The sequence below is a fragment of the Terrapene carolina genome, unplaced genomic scaffold (assembly GCF_002925995.2).
Source record: "Terrapene carolina triunguis isolate 2854851 unplaced genomic scaffold, T_m_triunguis-2.0 Scaffold374, whole genome shotgun sequence".
Classification (NCBI taxonomy): Eukaryota; Metazoa; Chordata; order Testudines; family Emydidae; genus Terrapene; species Terrapene triunguis.
The window spans coordinates 528,593-550,184 of NW_020664725.1; the positions used below are offsets into that span (position 1 = coordinate 528,593).

The 21,592-nt window shown below is 46.8% G+C and overlaps 1 protein-coding gene across 4 annotated transcripts in view; it reads right to left on the reverse strand.

Moving 5' to 3' along the window:
* The window catches only part of PKNOX2 (PBX/knotted 1 homeobox 2), a 676,497-nt gene that overhangs the window by 168,440 nt on the left and 486,465 nt on the right, over positions 1-21,592 (reverse strand). The gene's annotated exons all lie outside the window — the stretch shown is intronic.

Genomic DNA, 21,592 nt, shown 5'->3' on the forward strand with positions numbered 1-21,592 from the left:
CTATTTTGCTAGTCAGTATCAACCAATGAATCATCCAGCTCAGAGCGACTCAGCATAAGTTTTTACCGCTCGTCTCTATTTTTTCATCATCTCCACTATTTGGAGATGCAGAAACTCACTGTAATTACCATCCCAACTAAAAGAAATGCCCAAAGAAAATTTTGGAGACTAAGCATTGGATGTAAAACTGTGTTTGATTATTCTCCACTGGCCACTCTCGCTAACAAGATTTCAGAGCAGCAATGTGGCTGTAAGCTTTCCCTAGAGCAAAGCTTGGGCCTCATTAAAATGTACCCCATAAATGTTAAAAAATGTACACATAAAACATTCCTCTCATGGAACTGAAACTTTACGTTTTACAGCTTCAGTTTGAAATCTTGCATAATATATAAAATTCCAGCTATTCACTGTGGGGTGATTAAAGCCAGTTTTATATAACAAAAAGTCTTTACATGTCAAAGGATTTTTTTTTACTTGCAAATTGTAGTGATCATCTTTACAAACCGTTAGTCATAGACTGCTCCTGGGTTGAATGGCTACATACATTTCAATGGCCTTGCCATCAATTGCCCTGATGAGCGTGCAGTGGCAATAGTAGGAGGAGGGCCTTTGGAACTCTGCTGCTATAATGAGGCCTTGCTCGTTACCAGCTCCGAGATTTAGAAAAGTGGCATTAAAAAGGGGTAGGAGGAAGGAGAGGACCTCAGGAGATAGCCACATTTCTCTGTCCTAATGCACTGTGAAGGCTTTCTCAGCTGAGTCACAAAGCCAGCAGGGAGACAGACTAACGGGCGCTGATTAGGCACAATTTATAAATAGAACAAGAAGAGATTAATCAGAAGCATGGTTAGCCAGGGCAAACAGGGGACAAACTCCTTTTAGTCCCCATCTACTCCAGGGAATTTTGAGAGGAAGAGGTTGAAAGCCCTTTGCCTTTCAGCTCCTGCTTCAGCCCCACTAATACTGGTTCACGTCGATATGCTACTGAACCCTTGCACCCCCATGCTCCACATCCTACTTCTTTTCTCTTGCAGAAATGGGAATAACGCACAAGGTCAAACAAAACAAAAACAAACAAACAAAACCTGACCAGCACACAAACTGGGAAATTAAAGTTCTTCAGAGCTATTCAGTAAATGGACACAAGAAAAGTGTAGCTCCAAAGAGGGACAGAGATCCCTCAGACTAGCGCATCCATCCAACAATCACATTTATGAAAGTCAATATTCAAGGGCAAAGGCAAGAAGACCTGACACACACATATATATAAAAAATAAATCTCTCAATTATCTCAGCTCATTTGCTTAGGGTCTCTCATTTTATGTTCCTGCTTCACTGCGTAGTATATCTGTCCAGAAAAAGAGTTACAGTCCAATGGAATACGTGCGCGGGGTTGTAAAAAATACAGATGCTGAATTAATTGACTGTGCGGCACTCAATAGCTGATTGAGTTGATAATGGCAAGATCTGACCTTTTTCTAATTTCTAATTATATGCATCTCAGCTGGGAGGAATACATGATTCTTATTCTAATGATGGCTAATGTTGCTGGCCTTTTCATCTCCTTTTTGCCATCAGCGGTGGTGGACAATTTGCAGGGAATTAGTGATGTTAAGAAACCCCCCAGACAACACAAACAAACCCCAGCAAAAGATTTGTTTGCCCTCACTTGTTCCAGACACAGTGATTGCCTAGCAAATCCCACGCAGGAGCGTAGTGTGAAGTGGAGAGACACAAACAGAGGAGTGAGAGGCAGAAATGCTGCACCCCACACAAAAGGCGCCGTATCTGCCAAGGAATCCGGAACCGCTCCAGATTATACATGAGTGAGTAGAAAATTCCATTTCTGTCACTCAGTTGCAAATTCATTACAGCCGCTTCCTTCACTTTCCCTGTATAAACAAGGGTGTCGTCACAGGTCCCCCCCTGCTGCTGATGCTTGGGAGACACAAACGTGTTTTGCGGTGGCCAAACATCAGACCCCTGGGTCTCATTGAAGAATGAGCAACACAAAGAATAAGGCAGAGGCCTACATGGATAATAAAAGTAGCTAATAAAACACCCCTGCAGCAGTGGCAGCAGCATTTCTTCTGAGTGTGAGAGTTCTGGAGTGTCACTTCCCAGTGTCACAGCGCAAATAACAGGACGGATGCTCCACTTCATCCCTGGTCAGAATCCATCGGATCCACAAGCTCCAAAACTCTGCCCAAGGTTTGGGGTTTGGTTTATGTTGCTCTTCAGCCGATAGGCTACTTGTGGAAGCAAGAGCTGTTACCCAAGTGCATTTACTCAGAACTAGGCTTTACAATTGTGAAAGAACCTCATTCCCTCGGGAATGGCCACTGCTTAATGCCAATTTTACTTACCATTCCTCTGAACTCGTTTCCCAGGGGTCCCACAAAACTCAGTTCAGTGTAATTGTCAGGGGTTTTAGTTCCTCTATTTGCATAACTTTAAAGCAGGTGCAATCTAAGTGTTCTCCAGTTGGCCCATAAATGTTAACTAATTAGACCCCTGTAGCCTACATTAAGGGCCTGATCCTTCAGTCTTTATTTACAGGAACAAGGGCTGCAGGATTGGGCCCTAAAATGCTGCCCTGGGGATGAGCCCACAAACCATAAAATAATAAGTCTTGTGTAACAAAAAATACTAATTACTAACAATTCTGCATAGTTGAATATTTGCAGAGTTCCTTGCTTGAGGGGTGATTCCGCTCTGAAACGAAATGACATTTTTCAGAGTCTGATCTGCTGCGTGCAGTAACCAGAGAAGGAGGTACTGAGTTTTACTCCTTCAGAGCTAACATTGCTCAGACATAGCGAGTAGGATTCTTTCCCACATCAGCCACAGTAGGAAAGAACTCAGATTCTGCTTGAAAATCTTGACCTTGCTGGGTTTAGGGGCTTTGGCTGGGTGGAAAGAAACTGGAGTTCCTGGCATGGAAACATGCATTTCTGCTGGGGTGGGAGCATCTCCTTCTGTCTTCTCTGCACTCATCCCTCTCCCCCTGTCACCTGTATAGCACTCAGCTCTAGGGGCTGGGAGACCACATGAGTCAGTATAAGGCAGGGGATAATTATTCGCTGCTCCTGGCCCCATTAGATCATGAGTCGAGCTGGATGAATAATTGCTTTTTCGGTTTGGTGGCCAAAATGAAAAAAAAATCTGAAAATGTTTTTGTTTTGGGTCCAACTAAACATTTAGACATTTTCAGAATTTTTTGTCCCAAGTTTTTTTTTGCCCGAAACTATTCACCTAATTCAGCCTGACTTTGTGAACAGTTTATTTGCCAAAAATTTCCCCCCGGTTCTAGTCACGAGCAAAGAACAGTTACGTCTCATAGCAACCAAGGAGGAAGGGTCCCCACAGACAACAGTCACAGATTTCTGCACACTAGAAAATAACAAGAGGGAAAGTTGTGAGGAGGAAGAAATGGTGGGTGCTGAAAAGGAGGATCCCACTGAGAGAAGCATATCACGGGGAGAAAATGAGAGGACAAGTACCCAACATGGCTCCAGAGAAGTCAAAAGCACCCTAAGTGTACCTGTGCTCATATTTATGGCCTTGTCTCTACCTCTGAATCACTGGGACAAATACACGGGATACGCCAATGAGAAACTTCTACTTTAATATAAAAATATACAAAAATGGAAGCCAGGAGAGAAAAATGAAACATCAACAGGCAGGTAGGGTTTGTACAGCAATTCCTGTGAGAAAAGAAAAGAAAAGAAAAGAAAAGAAAAGAAAAGAAAAGGGGAGCCTATCAGCTGCTTGGAGCACTTTCCAGAACAGTAACCTGCAAGAAGGAAAAAAAGCAGAGGAACTGAAGGACAAACAGTGACAGCAATGATACAATCACACGTGTATTAACTAGTTAAATTGCCTGCCCCCATTCCATAGGCAAATTAGCACCTACCTCCTCCAGGAGATCCAGGCATCAAATATTTCCATCTCCTCCAGTTGACATGTGTAGTGGTTACTGAGGTCTCTTTGCCACACAAATGGCAGAGGTTGGAAGGGACAACAGCAGAGGGTCTCCTTGGGAGGTGGCTGCTTTCACACACCCCACCTGGATTCCACTTCCAGTCATTTAAATAGATGGAGCTAAACAAAAGAAATGCCTTCTCTCCTCAAGCACCTTGGTCCCTATGCCAGAGTCCCTCTGACAGTGAGAGGGTGAAGCAGCGCCATACATGCACTGATTCATAGGATGGAGATGATTGTCCCTCAAAGAACCAAGATAGGGATATGGCCTGGCACTATAGGCCATAGAGACCTGGGAAAACAATAGGGCCCAAAAGAGCAATTAGATCCACACAGCACCTGCATGGACACATGGTCTGATGTGTAAATGCAGAAACGGGGCTATAGCGCTGTTATGGACAGGGACGGCAAGGTGTAGGGCAGCATTGAGTGAGAGGCTCTTTTTCTTCCTTCAGTCATGATGCCAGTTGTCAGGTACCAAATGCAATAGCGCTCAAGGTAGCTGGGCACACTACTGGGAAAGTGCTTCCAGGCTCAGCTATGTAGCAGATGAGTCGAAGGAGAATAAGAAATACACAGCCAGCAATGGATGTCCCAGAGGTTAGTTCACAGAACTCCATGACACAATCCTGGGCAGATAAAAAGTCACTCAGCTGATGACACAGAACATCCATGTCCTCATCTATCATGCTTCGCCACAAAATGTAGTTCATCTTCAATGTGCAGGAGACCTGCCTAGAGCAATACCTTCAGACTCTGCCTCTAGATAACCTTATCTGCTCACATACCTTTAACTACCACTGATTCGTTGATGACTGGAGCCGTATGAAATTTACCAAATGAGGAATCTTTAGTTGAATGATTACCTTTTGTCTATAAATTTTTTTTAGAAACAAATATTGTTGAACATTTTCATTTTTCTTAAAAAATCTCATGCCTTTAAAAATACATAATTATTGAAAACATTATCAAAATGGCTAGAGAATGTTTTGTTCACCAAATATTTCAAATTTTAATAATATTTTTGATTATAAAATTGCAGAAATTTCTTGGAAAAAAATTGAAACAATGAACACTTCAGCATGAAAACAACTTAAAATTTTTTTGATTTTTTTTCATGAAAATAGGTTTTCATTTTCCGATTAGCTCTAATCCTGGCTCACCCACTCCAAACTGGAGCTGGTCAGGAATTTGTTTTAAAGGAATGTTTTTTGTCAGAAAATTCAGATTTGTCCAACCCAAAGCTTTGTGTGGGCATACTTAAATCAACAAAGCTGTGGGCAGAATGGCTTCTCAGGAGCCAGGATGGAACATCTAATTAGGTGTGCTGGATTTGGAGCACGGACTTTAACCAAGGTCTTTCAGACACCCGGTGAGTGCCCTAACCACCAGGCTACTGGAATTTCCCTATTGAAGCTTTGTAAAACTAATTAAATATGAAATATTCATTGGGACAGAAAAAGAAAAAAAGACTGGCTGTGTCCCCATGGTTCGTTAGGGGCACACCCCTCTGTTAGAGCAGTGCCAAGTTCATATCCTCTCTCTCAATCAGTCAGAGCAAGGAATTGAAGCCAAGCCTCCTGAATCCCATACAAGGGACCTAACTTCTGTTTTTTCAGCAAAAGGTCTTTGTTTCATCCCAATGTGGAACGGGAAAAAATTCCGCAATCTCAAGAATGATTGCAAGATGGGAAAACATTTCCCCATCCCACGTAGCCCTACTTTGACATCTCCCCTTCCATCCAATCCTGCATATCTCTCTCTCTCTCTCTCTCTCTCTCTCTCTCTCTCTCTCTGTGACATTGCCTCATAAATCTCTCGCAGGCAGTTTAAATTAAACATTCCCAAAACCAACTCATGATCTTTCTTCCAAAACACCCTGTACGCCCCCGTTCTCTGTCACTACTGAACCCTACACCATTCTCTGAGCAGTCCTGCTCATAACTTGGGGGCATGCTTGACTGCTCTCCTCCTTTTACCTGTTCAGCTTAACAAAGAGAAGGTTAAGGGGCAACTTGATTACATTCTGTAAGTATCTACATGGTGACAAATATTTAATAAAGGGCCCTTCAATCTAGCAGGGAAAGGTATAACATGAGCCAAAGGCTGGAAGTTGAAGAGGAGGTCACTGTAACTGGAGGTTCTTCGAGATGTGTTCTCCTTATTGTATTCTACAGAGGGTTATACACATGCGCCATGGGTCCAGAGCCAGAGCTTTTGAAAGTAGGAGTGTCAGTTGGTCCGCACATGTGCCCTTGCCTCACCTCATGGTTTCGTCCGATGCAATAAAGGGTAGGGCAGACTGATGGCATCCTCCCTTCCATCTCCACCTTAAACCTAAGATCCGCAGCAGAGGAGAAGGAGGACAGGTTTGGAATACAAATGGGGACCACACATATCTTTAAGAACCTCCAATTGCATGTAAGTAACCTCCTCTTCTTTGAGTGATGGTCCCTATTCCACTGAAGATGATTAACAAGCAGTATCTTAGTTAGGAGGAGGGTGCGAGGATGATGATGAAGAAACCATGGGACGGAGAACAGCCATGCTGAAGGAAGCATCCTTGGCAGAGTCCCACACAAAGGCATAATAGGAAGAGAGAATTATTCCAGGAGTGGGTGGGTCAGCTTTTGTGGCCTGCATCATGCGGGAGGTCAGACTAGATGATCATACTGGTCCCTTCTGACCTTAAAGTCTATGAGTCTATAAGAGAAGGTATATAATAAACTCTACGTGGCCGCCTTACATATGTCTTAAGGGACATATCATGAAGTGTGTGACTGTAATTGATGCTTGCTAGGAGGAGGGTGTGAGGATGATGATGAAACCATGGGACAGAGAACAACAATGCCGAAGGGGAAGAAGGGAGGAATAATATCCTGCTGTATACCCATGTTGGGTCCATCTACCACCGGAGGGGGGAGAGGATCTCTTGGGGAACAGGGAGAAGGAAGTCCATAGTATGATGGCAGGGGAATAGACTGCAGGCAGTGAAACCGCAGATGAGTGAAGGCAGTTACGTAAGCACAGGCCGCCATGTGGCCAAGAAGAGAAAGGCACTGCCTGACCGGGACAGAAGGACTGGACACCATCTTGGAAACCAGGTCCTGTATGGTCTGGAATCTGTCCTCTGGTAAGTACACAGGAGTTGAGACCATGTCGATGTGTGACCCAATAAACTCCAGGATTGTGTGGGGTCCAATGTGAATTTTTCACCATTTACACTCACCCCCAGAGAGCAGAGGGTTGTGAGCAACATGGAGGTTGAGGCTCGAGCGTCCCTTCTTGATCATGCTGCCAGCAACCAATAACTGAGGTAAGGGAATATAAGGTGGGCTGCCACAATGGAGAAAACTTTGTGAGGAGTGGTGGTGAGCCCAAACGTGAGAACCCTGTACTGAAAGTGACGATGCCCCGCCGCGAATCTCAGGAAATATCTGTGGGCAGAATATCAGCTACAGACTAGGGACTGAGTGGCTAGACAACAGTTCTGCAGAAAAAAGGACCTACGGGTTACACTGGAGGAGAAGCTGGATATGAGTCAACAGTGTGCTCTTGTTGCCAAGGAGGCTAACAGCATTTTGGGTTGTATAAGTAGGAGCACTGCCAGCAGATCGAGGGATGTGATCATTCCCCTCTATTTGGCATTGGTGAGGCCTCATCTGGAGTAGCGTGTCCAGTTTTAGGCCCCACACTACAAAAAGGATGTGGAAAAATTGGAAAGAGTCTAGCAGAGAAAAACAAAAATGATTAGGGGGTTGGAGCACATGACTTGAGGAGAGGCTGAGGGGACTTGGATTGTTTAGTCTGCAGAAGAGAAGACTGAGGGGGGATTTGATAGCTGCTTTCAACTACCTGAAAGGGGGTTCCAAAGAGGATGGATCTAGACTGTTCTCAGTGGTAGCAGATGACAGAACAAGGAGTAATGGTCTCAAGTTGCAGTGGGGGAGGTTTAGGTTGGATATTAGGAAAAGCTTTTTCACGAGGAGGGTGGTGAAGCAGTGGAATGGGTTACCTAGGGAGGTGGTGGAATCTCCTTCCTTAGAGGTTTTTAAGGTCAGGCTTGACAAAGCCCTGGCTGGGATGATTTAGTTGGGGATTGGTCCTGCTTTGAGCAGGGGGTTGGACTAGATGACCTCCAGAGGTCCCTTCCAACCCTCATATTCTATGATAGTAAGCACCATGCATGTTGAGAGCTATAAATCACATGCCTCTTTCTAGGGAAGAGATGATGGCCACCAGAGTGACCACACGAAACCTTGGCTTTCATATGAAATGGTTGAGACGATGGAGGTCTAGGATTGGACGCCATATGCCCTTCTTCTTGGGGACTAGGAAATAAGTGGAATAGAACCCTGTTCCCTAATGGGCCTCGGGAACAGATTCTATTGCCCCCCTCTGCATTAGAGAATCCACCTCTAGTGTGGTGATACTGTCATGAGAGCAATCCCTGGAGTGGGGTCAGGGTGGGAGATGTGGATGAGGTAGCATTCTGAACTTGATCATATAACCATGTTGAATGACATACAGGATCCATTTGTCCACTATTATTGCACTCCAAGCTGGCAAGAATAGTGCTAGATGTCCACTAAAAGGGGGTGGTCTGGGGGCACGGTGTGAGGCATATTGGTTGATGTCTCCCTGAGCATACTCAGAAATAAAGCTTCTGAGATCATAGGGCATGAGATGCAGAAGGTTGTGCCAATAAAGAACCGGAGGTATGGGATAGCTGTGTCCTCTGCCAGCTGCAAGGAGGCTACTTGGACCATTGTTGGAAGCACTGAGGAGCTTTAAATCACTGGGTCAGCCATTATGTAGATGCCCAGTGACCGGAGAGTGGCTCTAGAGTCCTGGAGGGACTGAACAGAGTCATCAGTCTTCTGATTGAAGAGATGAGACTCATCAAAAGGGAGGTCTTCTATGGTGGTCTGGACTACCTTTGGGAAGCAGAATGAATGCAACCAGGACTCCCTGTGCATGATGATCTCTGTAGCCATCGTATCTGAAGAGGTGTCTACTGTGTCAATTGCGACTGGCAGGGCCAACCTCGCCACCAGTTTCCCTTCCTCTAGGATTGCCTGGAAATGGACTTGATCTTGTTGGGCCAGCTTGTCAGTGAAATCCATGAGTTTACTGTAAGTAAGGAAATCTATTTTGTGAACAGAGCTAAATATTTTGATACACAAAATTGCATATTGGCAGAGAAAAAGATCTTGCAGCCCAGAAGGTCCAGGCACCTGCCCTCCTTATCTATTGTGGTGGAGCACAGGTTCTGTTGGCGTGCACATTTGGTAGCTGCTTGAATAGTGAGAGAATTGAGTGGGCGGTGGGAGAAGATGAACTCAGATCCCTATGGAAGCTCATAGTACCTCTTCTCCAGCACCTTGGGATAGGTGTGCAGGTGTCTGGCATGTGCCAAACAGTCTGAGCTGGGTGAAGTTTGGCCTATAAGATATCAAGCACTTGGTGCTCTTTATCTTGCACTTCCTACAGTGGAATGTTGAGGACCCCAGCTACCCTACATAGCAACTCCTGGAACTTCCGGAAGTCATCTGGAGGTGAAGGAGAAGTCAAAGACACTACAGCATCCAGGGAAGAAGAGCGGGGAAGCATTCTGGTTGCAGGGGTACTGTTGGAGTTGGGCTCAGCGGTGCTTCATCCAATGGTGGTTCCTAGCACCTGCTGGATGGCAGCTGGAGGGAGGAGGCAGAGCAAGAAGTTTCCAATGGTGGGTATTGTGGCCGTGAACCCCGGTACGGCCATCCTGATGGGTTTGTCATATGGTGACAGGGACTCCACAGGGCAGCGTACCAAGGGGCAAGGTACCAAGGACCCTGATGCTGGGTAAATGGTGGGTACTACCATGGAGCCGATGGCACCTTGAAGTACTCACACTGGTGGTATGGGAGGGGTGGGCCTCTGTCTCTGTCTGAATACTCCAAATCCAAAAAATTGGAGACTGGTTCAAATGGCGGTGCCATTGGAATTGAAGGAATCGTGGATGACTCTGCAGTAAAGGTGGAGACATGTCCCAAAGGAGGTAAGTCCATCACGGGAGAGTGCTTCTCCATGGAGACGACAGCATCAGAACACAAGGGGACCTCTCCTCATCTAGAACAAACAGCTCATGGGGCTCAGGGGCTGACACAAGCCTCCCAGGGTCAGTGGCATGCACTCTTCAGCCGGCACTGGAGCCGGAACGGGAGCCAAAATGGAGGATTGTTGCAGATGAGTCCATAAGCTAAATTATGACTTAACCGGCATCACAGAGCCTTGGTGGGATAAATCTCATGACAGGAATATTGGTAGAGAGGGGTATAGCTTGTTCAGGAAGGACAGGCGGCGGCGGGGTCAGGATGGAGGAGATGTTGCATTATGAATCAAGAATATATACATTTGTTCTGCGGTCTAGAAGGAGGTCAGAGGCAGACTAGTTGAAAGATTCTGGGTGAAGATAGAAGAAAAAACGGAGGCAATGTCATGATGGGAGTCTAGTATAGACCACTAAATAAGTAGGAGGAGGCGGACGAGGTCTTTCTTTCTTTCTATATTGTGTGTGTGTGTGTGTGTGTGTGTGTGTGTGTGTGTGTGTGTGTGTGTGTGTGTGTGTGTGTGTGTGTGTGTGTGTGTGTGTGTGTCTCTATCTATAGATAGATATCACTAGACCTGGTAGTAATGGGGGACTATAGCTATCCATACATCTGTTGGAAAAGTAATATGGCAAAACATGAAATAGCTTATTAAGGTGAACTTATTGGACATCTTGTTTCACTCATATCCTGGGATTGACACAGCCACATCACCAGAAGCAAACAATAAGTTCATGGACTGTATTGGGGACAACTTTATGATTTGGAAAGTGCAGGAAATAACCAGGGGGTCAGCCCGTTTAGACTTGATTCTGACTAACGGGGAAGAATTGATTGTGAATCTGAAAGTTGATGGCAATTTGGGTGAAAGTCATCATGAAATGATGAATTTCATGGTTCTAAGGAAAGGAAGGACAGAGCAGGAGAATAATGATGATGCACTTAAAATAGCAGACTAACAAATTCAGAGAACTCGTAGGTAAGGTTCCACGGGAAGAAAATCTAAAGGAAAATAGAGTTCAGGAGAGCTGGCAGTTACTGAAAGAGACAATATTAAAGGCATAACAGCAAATAGTCACAATGAGAAGGAAAGATAGCAAGAACAGTAAGAGGCCAATATGGCTCTGTAGCGGGGTGAGCACCCGCTAAGGCCCTGGAGGGGTTGGAAAAGCCCTGCAGAGGGCTCGGGCTGGGCAAGGGAGTAAAACCCTGGCTGATTGGGGAAGTGGCTGCAGCTGGGGCCATGCCCCAACCCAAGCAACTGGGCCTTATAAGGCGGCCAGGGAAGCCAGAGGGAGGAGTCTCTCTCTGACTGGAGAGGAGACAGGCCTGGCTGCTGGGGAACTCACCTGGGGATCTAGAGTGAGGCAGGGCTGGGGAAAGGCCTTAGGAGCTGGGAAGCCCTAGGCCAGCAACTCCCCAGGCTGCAGGGCCTAGTCTTAGGCCCACCTAGGTATTGGGCTTGCAGAGGGGCAGCCTGAGGGTGGGTAAAGGCAGCCAGTCCAAACCCCTTTGCCTATGATGAGTGGCTGATACTGTAGTCTGCCCCAGTGAATGGGGGCTAGATGGAGACTGGGCAGTAGCCAAGACTGAGGTGAAGTGAGGATAGTGGGTGGGGGTTCCCTGGAAGGGGGAGACCCAGAACTGAAGGGTGTACTGCCAGGGGGCAGCACTCCAGACAACAGGGCACCAGGTCCGGGAGGGACACAGGGGCCAAGCAGTGGCAAGGTGGATCATCAGCCTGTAGAGGGCGCTCCTGGGTCGAAGAGCTAATTCCTGAGGATGACCAGCAGGAGGTGCTGCAGGGTTGAGTCTGCGCCTCTACATGTGGTGGAGAATGCGGGCAATGTGGTCTGCCTCTGACACAAGGGGCTAGAGAAAGGACAGTGGGACTATTGCCTGGACATTGAGAAGGTGGAGAAACTGAAGCAGGGGATGATGGACCTTGGGTACGCTGGGGTTTACTATGCAGAGGCCACAGGTACCATCCCTGGGTGGGGGCCGGGGGCAGCGACCCGGTGGAAGGGGGCCAAAGAGCTGCGGGGATTCCGGGAGACCCAACAGGAACTGTGGGAGGTGCTAGGGGCCCTCCAAGAGCAGGTTGGCCAGCTGGTGGAAGAACAGTGGGCCCTGCAGAAACTCCTTGGGAAGGAGTTAGGAAGAAACGACGGAGGGCGTGAGCAGCAGAGCACCGAGGCCAGGAGGCCTGTGGCAGGGTGCAGGGCTTGCTATGCCTGTGGCATGAGAGGACACACACAAGACAGGACTGTCCCTATGGGGTTGGAGGCAGGATTCCTCGCCCCGAACAGGGAAAGCGGCAAGTCCCCTCAAGCTGGACGCTGGGTGAGGGAACCTAGGCGGCTGAAGATATGTTGGGCCTGTGGGCGAGAAGGCCACCTGCAGTGGATGTGCTCAGACCCAAGGCAGAGGGTCCAGGTCAGCCCCGGCAAGGGAGTGGGACCTCGGCGGGATCCTGAAAGGCCCACAACAGCCAAGAGGCGGGGAGCCTGCTGGCGTTGCCAGAGACTGGGCCATATAAGGAAACACTGCCCCCTCGGGGAAACTGAGGAAGGCCCAAAGAAGGTGCCTGGAGGCCCAGGAGGGCCAAAACCAGATAAGGGCAGGCTGGAGGCTGCAGAGGTGACAGTGGACTTGCCCAGGCGCCACCCACAGGGGGCGGGGGATAAAATGACTGAAACCGAGTGGGCCCGGCAGGGGGCCGGGACCCAGACCATGGCCAGGACCACCTTTACCCAGGAAACCCAGACTGAGTGGGCCCAGCAAGAGGCTGGGGCCCCGGTGGGCCGGGAGCAAGCCACCAAATTGACCCAGACCCTGACAGTAGAGGGTCAGGGGGAGGCTCACCTGAGGGCGCAGCTAGAGGCCGCGGAGTTGGCCCGCAGGAGGGCCGAAACCCAAACCCGGGAGATGTCCCGGGCCTGGGAGGCTGCCGAGAGAAGGTGTGAGAGCCTGGAGGGCAACTTTCTGGGAGTCCCTGCCAAGAGACCCCCCCCCCTTCCAAGGGATGGGGGTTTTGAGGGGGGGGTGTAGCGGGGTGAGCACCTGCTACGGCCCTGGAGGGGTTGGAAAAGCCCTGCAGAGGTCTGGGGCTGGACAAGGGAGTAAGACCCTGGCTGATTGGGGAAGTGGCTGCAGCTGGGGCCACACCCCAACCCAAGCAACTGGGCCTTATAAGGCGGCCAGGGAAGCCAGAGGGAGGAGTCTCTCTCTGACTGGAGAGGGAGACAGGCCTGGCTGCTGGGGAACTCACCTGGGGATCTAGAGTGAGGCAGGGCTGGGGAAAGGCCTTAGGAGCTGGGAAGCCCTAGGCCAGCAACTCCCCAGGCTGCAGGGCCTAGTCTTAGGCCCACCTAGGTATTGGGCTTGCAGAGGGGCAGCCTGAGGGTGGGTAAAGGCAGCCAGTCCAAACCCCTTTGCCTATGATGAGTGGCTGATACTGCAGTCTGCCCCAGTGAACGGGGGCTAGATGGAGACTGGGCAGTAGCCAAGACTGAGGTGAAGTGAGGATAGTGGGTGGGGGTTCCCCTGGGAGGGGGAGACCCAGAACTGAGGGGTGTACTGCCAGGGGGCAGCACCCCAGACAACAGGGCACCGGGTCCGGGAGGGACACGGGAGCCAAGCAGTGGCAAGGCGGATCACCAGCCTGTAGAGGGCGCTCCTGGGTCGAAGAGCTAATTCCCAAGGGCGACCAGCAGGAGGCGCCGCAGGGGTGAGGCCGCACCTCTACACGTTCTATTGGGGGCTCTTTAATGACCTTAAATCAGAAAAGAATCCTAGAAAAAGTGGAAACATGGACAAGTAGCTAAGGATGTGTACAAGAGAATAGCACAAGCAGGTAGAGACAAGAATCAGAAAGGCTACAGCACAAAATGAGTTACACCTAGCAAGGGACATAAAAGGCAATAAGAAAAGGGTCTACGTTAAAAGCAAGAGAGAAATTGTAGGTCCTCTATTTAGCCGAGAAGGAAAGCTAATAACCGATGATATCAAAATGTCTGAGATGTCTGTAGTCAGTCACAAGGAGCTGTCCCATACACTGTTCGCTCATCCAAAAGGGGAAGCAGAGAAGGGAGTGAGTGTGGTGAGCAGCATCCCCAGGTGGGTGCTCATCAGTGTTCTCGACACCCTGTTCCATATCCGAGGACATAGGAAGCCTACAAAGAGGCTCCATATTTTTTAAATAGGCAGTTTTATGTACAGGCCTGGAGAGGAGACAGGAGGAGGAGGAGTGGGCAAGGTAGTGGGGTTTGGAATGTTTGATGTTCCCTAAGCAGTGATAATTTCTCCTAGAGAAAATCCAAGCACAACTCTTTCTTTGGTTCTTCTGCACTGGCAGTGGGGCCATTATGATAGGAATCCCTGGAGTAAGTGCCCTCACTGAGGGGAGGACATAGTCCTAAGTACACAGAATCCACTGAAATCACAAGGAACCTCCTGCTTCAAAACGACCAGGAAACACACTATACCAGAGGTTCTCAAACTGTGGTCTGTGGACCACTCCATTCAGGTGATCCATGGATAGTTCCCTCTAAGGTGCACGCCTGGGCAGCCCCACATGAGAGAATGAAGGCCCACCCACCTACTTAGTGCAGCTGTGCAGGCGTGTCTCCACTAATTAGGTGCCTGGACCCTGGAGAAGACGCACATGTAAGGTGAGGTGGTGGCCTTGGGGGGGGAATAGGGGGTAGGTGGGAGTAGGCTGCCGGTGAGAGATGGCCCTCCTTCCCAGCCCCAGCTCAGGGGCTGCTGCAGCAGGGGAGAGAGGGCACATCCATGACATTAGAAAGGTAAGACTACTGATATTAAAATGAGTTGTGTGCTTTTATTTTTAGAACAAAGAAATGTTAATTATTATTAAGTTTTTTTTATATAGTGCTTTTATCCAAAGCGCTTTACAATAGTTAGCTAATGGTACAAACATTTGGAAAGATCATTAAGTGGTCCGCCGAGACCCTCGGCAATTTTCAAGTGCTCTGTGAAGAAAAGAGTTTGAGAATCACTGCACAACACACTGATCTCCCACAGTGTAATGCAAAATTGCAATCAAGGGTGCCAGAATCTATGTAGAAGTGGCGGGGCCAAGGCCAAACTGCCGCTCCCTCTCTGCACCTGGCTGCGAGCCAGCTGACCTTTCTTCTGGCACTACAGCAGCCCCTGGTGCAATTGCAACCCCAGCAAATATTGAGGGTTAATATGACATTCCCCCATAACTTCCCCTCTGACATGTGGGGACAGGGAGCAGGGATGTTTGCACTGGGGGAAGGAGAGATGATTGGGAAGTGCCCTTCCAAACTCCAGCAGAACTCCGTACCCTAGGAGGCACTCAAATATAAACAACAGCATTTTACAAATGAAGTAACCAAGAGGTGCACAACATCATTTTGAGATGAGCTGGGACTAGAACTTACATCTTTGACATGGAAGACCTCAGCCTCATTTACTCAAAAGGAAACGGTCACACCTATATGCTTGACTATGAGGTCTGTAGCCACTGGTCTGGCAACTAACATATGCGGTATCCTGAGCCAGGACTTGAACCCAGCTGTCTTGGCTCTCTGTAACCCTGCTCTAAACACCAAAGCAATCCCCTCCCCTGAAAGTCAGGAATCCTAATTCCCAGTAGTCTTCTGTCTAGCAAATAGTTGAGCCATGCTATGGAAAGAAATGTGTCATGTTCCCCCTTTAATGGCTGCACCATAGTGAGGATGACAAGATGCCGGGTTCAAACATTGACTGCGTGCGTCTCTTATGGTTGCACATGGCAACCTGTGGCTTCAGTATCTCTGGAAAAAAAAATTATGAAAGGCAGACATCTTTACTAGACGTAGTGATGATCTTTAATGAGGGCTTACACTGTTATTGGTGGTGTTGTCGTCGTAGTGCCTAGGAGCCCCACTCATAGACCATGACCCATTGTGCTAGGTGCTGTACATAACTATTGCTATTTCATAGGTGTATTATGGTAGCACTCAAGAGCCCCAACCATGGCTCAAGAGCAGGACCACATTATGCTAGGCACTTTACAAACACAGAACAAAAGATGATCTCTGGCCCACACAGCTTATATCCGGTCATGTTGATGTAGTCCTGTTGTCAGTTATGGGAAATGGTGGCCATTTTGAGAAAGGGAACAGTGAGACTATAGTGGGAAAGATGGCGGAGGAAATCATTAATAACTCATCTTTACAAGATAATTTCTTCAGGTGTACATTTGAAGGGGGTTGGCAGTGAATTTTAACTATATGGAAAATATGATGGATAAGAACCCAGTTAGTTAGTTAGTTACAGGTTACCAAAAAAAATAAAGGTCAGACACTGGAAATTTTCTAAATATCCCATTTTAAAACTAATCTAACTCATTAGCTAAGAAAAAGGTAGTTGAAAATCCCTATAAAATTTGATCTTTGCTCACATATTTTGTGTTGCCAGTTTGGAAAGATATATTGTATTCTCCAGACAAATCAAATCCCTACTTCAATTGAAAAACAGAACTTAACCTTCAAATATCGTCTTCGTGTGCTGCTTTTGTGTGTGTTTGTGTGTGTCTGTGAGAACCACAAAAATTCACTCCCCATGGCCAGGAGGAAGTAAGGGGCAAGCATCCATGAATACACAGGTGACAAAGGAATTAGACTAGACCAAGATGAATTCTGCATAAAATGGTGGGTTCCATGGTGAATTTTGTGGTGTGGATGAAATATACAAGATCCTAATCATAAAATAAGCTTATTGTCTCCAAATGTAAACCAATAATGAAACACAAAAATAGCAAAGACTCCATGTCTTGTGTGGCACATTAAGGCTAAATTCTGTGCATGGATTCTAATATTATAGGATACTTCCCCCCCCCCCTCCCAATCCCCACACCTCCCAGTACAATACAATCAGTACGGCATCCCTTGTGTCATTTGTTGTTTCCTCATTTGCATGTTGTATGATGCCTCCACATTTTCAGTGCACCACATACATTTGTATTAAAAATCCCAAACTGCAGAGGTGCATTTAGTTGTCCTGGAGAGTGGGGGATGGGATGAAGCTAGAGGTTCTAACACCTGGATAGGGAGAGGCTGGAGTACTTGGCAACCAGGAAGATACAGGAAGTTGATTTCGGCTTTGGCTCTCTGGATGCAACTGAGGCTTTTAGAACTGGGAAGCACAATGCAGGGGACAGCATAACTTGGGAAAAAATTGCACTGTAATAATCAGTAACTGCACAGTGGACTTGCTCTTGGATTGGCTGAGACAGTTCCAGTATATGCTTGCTGCCTGCTGTGATACAGACTCACTCTTGGGGCTGGGCGGACTAGTCTCTCACGTGCTTGTCATACTGTTAAGGTTTGACGTCTACCTTCCATTCCTGGCACAACTGCTCAGGCTGGGGTTTGCTTAAGCAGCGGGCTGTCTAAATTATTTCAGATAAAGCGAAGTAGCCCTTGCTGCTACATGAGTAAAGAAACTATGTGTTCACCTTGGACTGCTCAGTCATCAGTAGGCCCGAGGTGCCCCTTTTATGATGCAAAAAAGCAGAATGAAAAGCAAGGGACACCCCATGCATTTTGTGAAGTTCTAATTTACAGAATTACTCAGATTAGGCCTGATCCTGAACCTTTACTCATGTGAGGAGCCCACTGAGGTTATCCAGTAAGTAAATGCTGCTCAGCTCATAGTTAGTGGAGTCCAAGGTGAAATTCCTTCAAATGACCCCAGTTCTGTTTCCCCACTCTCACCAACCTGCTATCTGAGCCCCTAGAACTTGTTACGTAAGGACAGAATGGGGAAAAGGGAGGTTGTGCCACTCTACATCAGAGACACTGTTACAGAGGTACAGACAATTCAGAATCACAGGACCTCAAACACGTATAGATTAAAGTTCAAACTAGTAAAACTAAAGATGGGGTACCAGTGGACATTTGTTACAGACAACCAGCTATCACTAGGGGACAGAATGAACTGCTCTGTAGACATCTGTCCATAATGTGTCAGAATAAAAACTGTATTATCATGGGTGACTTCAACCTGGGAGAAATTTGCTGGACATCCCATGCAGCCAGTAACAAAACTTCCTTGAAGAGTTTCTGAAAATAATAGATAATCATTTCTTAACACAAAGTCCTGCACTCAACATGGAGTAACTCAATACTGGACCTCAATCTACTGGACAAGGAAGAGTTAATCACTGATCTTAACATTAGGGATTGCCTATATATCAGTGACTATGGTCTGGTTACATTTACTTTGCACAAACAGAATATGGCAGTTTGTTATGCTTAAAGCAGTTGTCAGCATAACTTACTGGAACACAAATTTAAGATGAGAAGTGTTAACAGAAACTGGGGATTGTGCAAGGACATCTAAATGGATGGTGTAGCACAGCACAGACTCACCCCTGTGGCGCCTCCTGATGGTCTCTTAGGGAATTAGCTCGATTTCCAGCCCGGAGCGCCCTCTGCAGGCCGGTGATCCGCCTTGTCACTGGCCCCGTGTCCCTCCCAGGACCCCAGTGCCCCTTTCTCTGGGTGCTGCCCCCTGGCAGTACCCACACACACTGGGTCTCCCCTCCCAGGGGAACCCCCACCCACTAACCCTACCTCGCCTCAGTGTAAGGCTACTGCCAGTCACCATCTAGCCCCACTCCCTGGGACAGACTGCAGTATCAGCCACTCATCACAGGCAAGCTTGGGTTTGGACCTGCTGCCTTTGCCTACCCCTGGGCTGCCCTCTGCAACCCCCAGTACCTGTTGGCCTATGCTAGGCCGCAGCCTGGGGCTTTCCAGGCTGGAGCTCCCTAGCTCTTCTGCCTTTCCCCAGCCCTGCTCCACTCAGGTACCCTGTCTCTAGATCCCTGCAGCCAGGCCCTTCTCTCTCTGAGCACAGAGAGAGTGAGTGACTTCTTGTTCCTGGCTCAGGCCTTTATAGGGCCAACTGGGCTCTGATTGGGGAGTGGTCCAGCTGCAGCTGCTTCCCCCAATCAGCCCAGGTCTTTCCTTCCACAACCTCAGCCCTCTGCAGGGCTGGCTTTAACTCTTCCCAGGCAGGAGAGGGTGACCACCCCGCTACAGATGGCTAAAAAAACAAAAAAAGTTATGCTGGACATGAAGCCATCCTGGTTAAAAGAACATGAGGAAGCAGTGATAAAGCATAAAAATAATCAATATATAAAGAATGGGAAAAAGGGAAAGTAAATGGCAATGACTATAAGTAGATTAAAAAATGTAGATGACTGATAAAGGAATGGACAGGAATCAATGTACTATCAGTGGCTAACAGGGTTAAAGATAATAAGAAGACATTTAAAAAACATATTAAAAAAAACAGAAGAGCTCTATGTCACGTATAGGTTCATTGCCAGATACAGATGGTAAAATTGTGAATAAAGATGCATAAAAGACAGAAATGTTCAATAGATACTCCTTTTTTGTATTTGGAACAAAAGAGAGGGGGGGTATATATCTATCCCATATGATGTGGATGGAACAACAGATTTATCATCTGTCATGAAGCAGGATGTGAGGCAGCATCTGCTAAAATTAAACATTCTGAAATCAACAGGCCCAGATAACTTACACCCAGGAGTCTTAAAAGAACTAGCTGAGGAGTTTTCTAAACTGCAAACTGGGGAAATTCCAAAAGATTGGAGCACTGCCAATGTAGCTCCAATATTCTAAAAGGGTAAAAGAGATGACCCAAGGAACAATATACCAGTTTAGCCATATATTGATCCCGAGTAAAATAACGGAATGGTTAATTTGGGACTTTATCAACATAGCTAAATCTATAATTACTGCCAATTGACATGGCTTCTGGAAGGTAGGTCTTGCCAAGGATTACAGATCTGGTTGATAAAGCCAACAGTGCTGATAGAGTGTACTTGGACTTCTCTAAGGCATTTGACTTAGAACCACATGATATTTTGATCTAAAAAATTGCATTATATGGAACTAACAGGGCACAAAATAGATTAAAAACTGGCTAACTTGCAGATCTCAGAATGTAGTTGTGAATGGGAATATACCAATGAGCAGAGCTCTCGGTAGCTGGGTTCCCCAAGGATCAGTTCGTGATCCAATGCTATTTAATATTTTGATCAATGATCTAGATGATGATATTTTATCATGATCAATGGAGCTGGAGTCAGAGGAACCATGTCCTCTGGAAGGGATGTCCTTGACAGGTCACCAGTGGAACAGGGAGCGCAGGGAGTTAGGGTGGAAGCTACTCAGCCACATGAACAGAGCAGTGCACAGAGTTTAATGAAGTTCTACTTGTTCAACTTAACCTGCACTCAGCATCTCTCTTTGCAAATGAAACAGAGATAAAATCTTTGCTGGTAAATTTGTAGATAACACAAAGACTGGTGGGTTAGTAAATAATGAGAAGTACAGGTTCTGTTACAGAGTCATCTGAATCTCTTGGTTAAATATTCATAATCCAACAAAATGTGTTTTAACATAGCCAAATGCAAAGTAACATATGTGGGAACCAAGAATGCTGGCTATATGTACAGGATGGAGACTCTGTGTTGGAAAACAGTGACTCAGATAAGGACTTTAGGAGTCATCGCAGATAATCCCTCAGCGTGCGCTCCCAATGCAATGTTAAATATTGGAGCTAAATTGGCAGTCCTCCAATCTTTTGGAGTTTCCCCAGTCTTCCAAGATTAAAGGTAAAAAAGGGCTCATGTGATCCTTGGATGTATAAAAATGGGAATATCAAGTTGAAGTAGGGCAGCGATCTTACTTCTGCATTGGTAAGACCACTACAGTAGAACCTCAGAGTTACGAACACCAGAGTTACGAACTGACCAGTCAATCACCCACCTCGTTTGGAAACCGGAAGTACACAATCAGACAACAGCAGAGACCAAAAAAAAGCAAATACAGCTCAGTACTGTGTTAAATGTAAACTACTAAATAAATAAAGGGAACGTTTAAAAATAGATTTGACAAGGTAAGGAAACTGTTTCTGTTCTTGTTTCATTTAAATTAAGATGGCTAAAAGCAGCATTTTTGCTCTGCATAGTAAAGTTTCAAAGCTGTAATAAGTCAATGTTCAGTTGCAAACTTTTGAAAGAACAACCATGACCGTTTATTCAGCGTTACGAACATTGCAGAGTTACGAACAACCTCCATTCCAGAGGTGCTCGTAACTCTGAGGTTCTACTGTACTAAAATACTAAATACTTAGTACAGTAGACAGCATGGACTGTCCAGTTCTGGTGTCCATGCTTCAAGAAGGATGTGGAAATACTGGAGAGAGTTCTAAGGAGTGGCCAACAAATGATCCAGGGACTGGAAAAGAAACCTTGCGATGCGAGGCTTAAGGAACTCAACCTATTTAGCTTATCTAAGAGGAGGTCAAGAGGTGAAGTGGTCATTGTGTATAGGAACTTACACATGGAAAAGAGATTTGACAGTGGGAGCTTTTCAGCCTTGCTGTCAAAGGTAGAACAAGATCCAATGGCTGGAAGTTGAAGTTGTACAAATTCAACCTTGCAATAA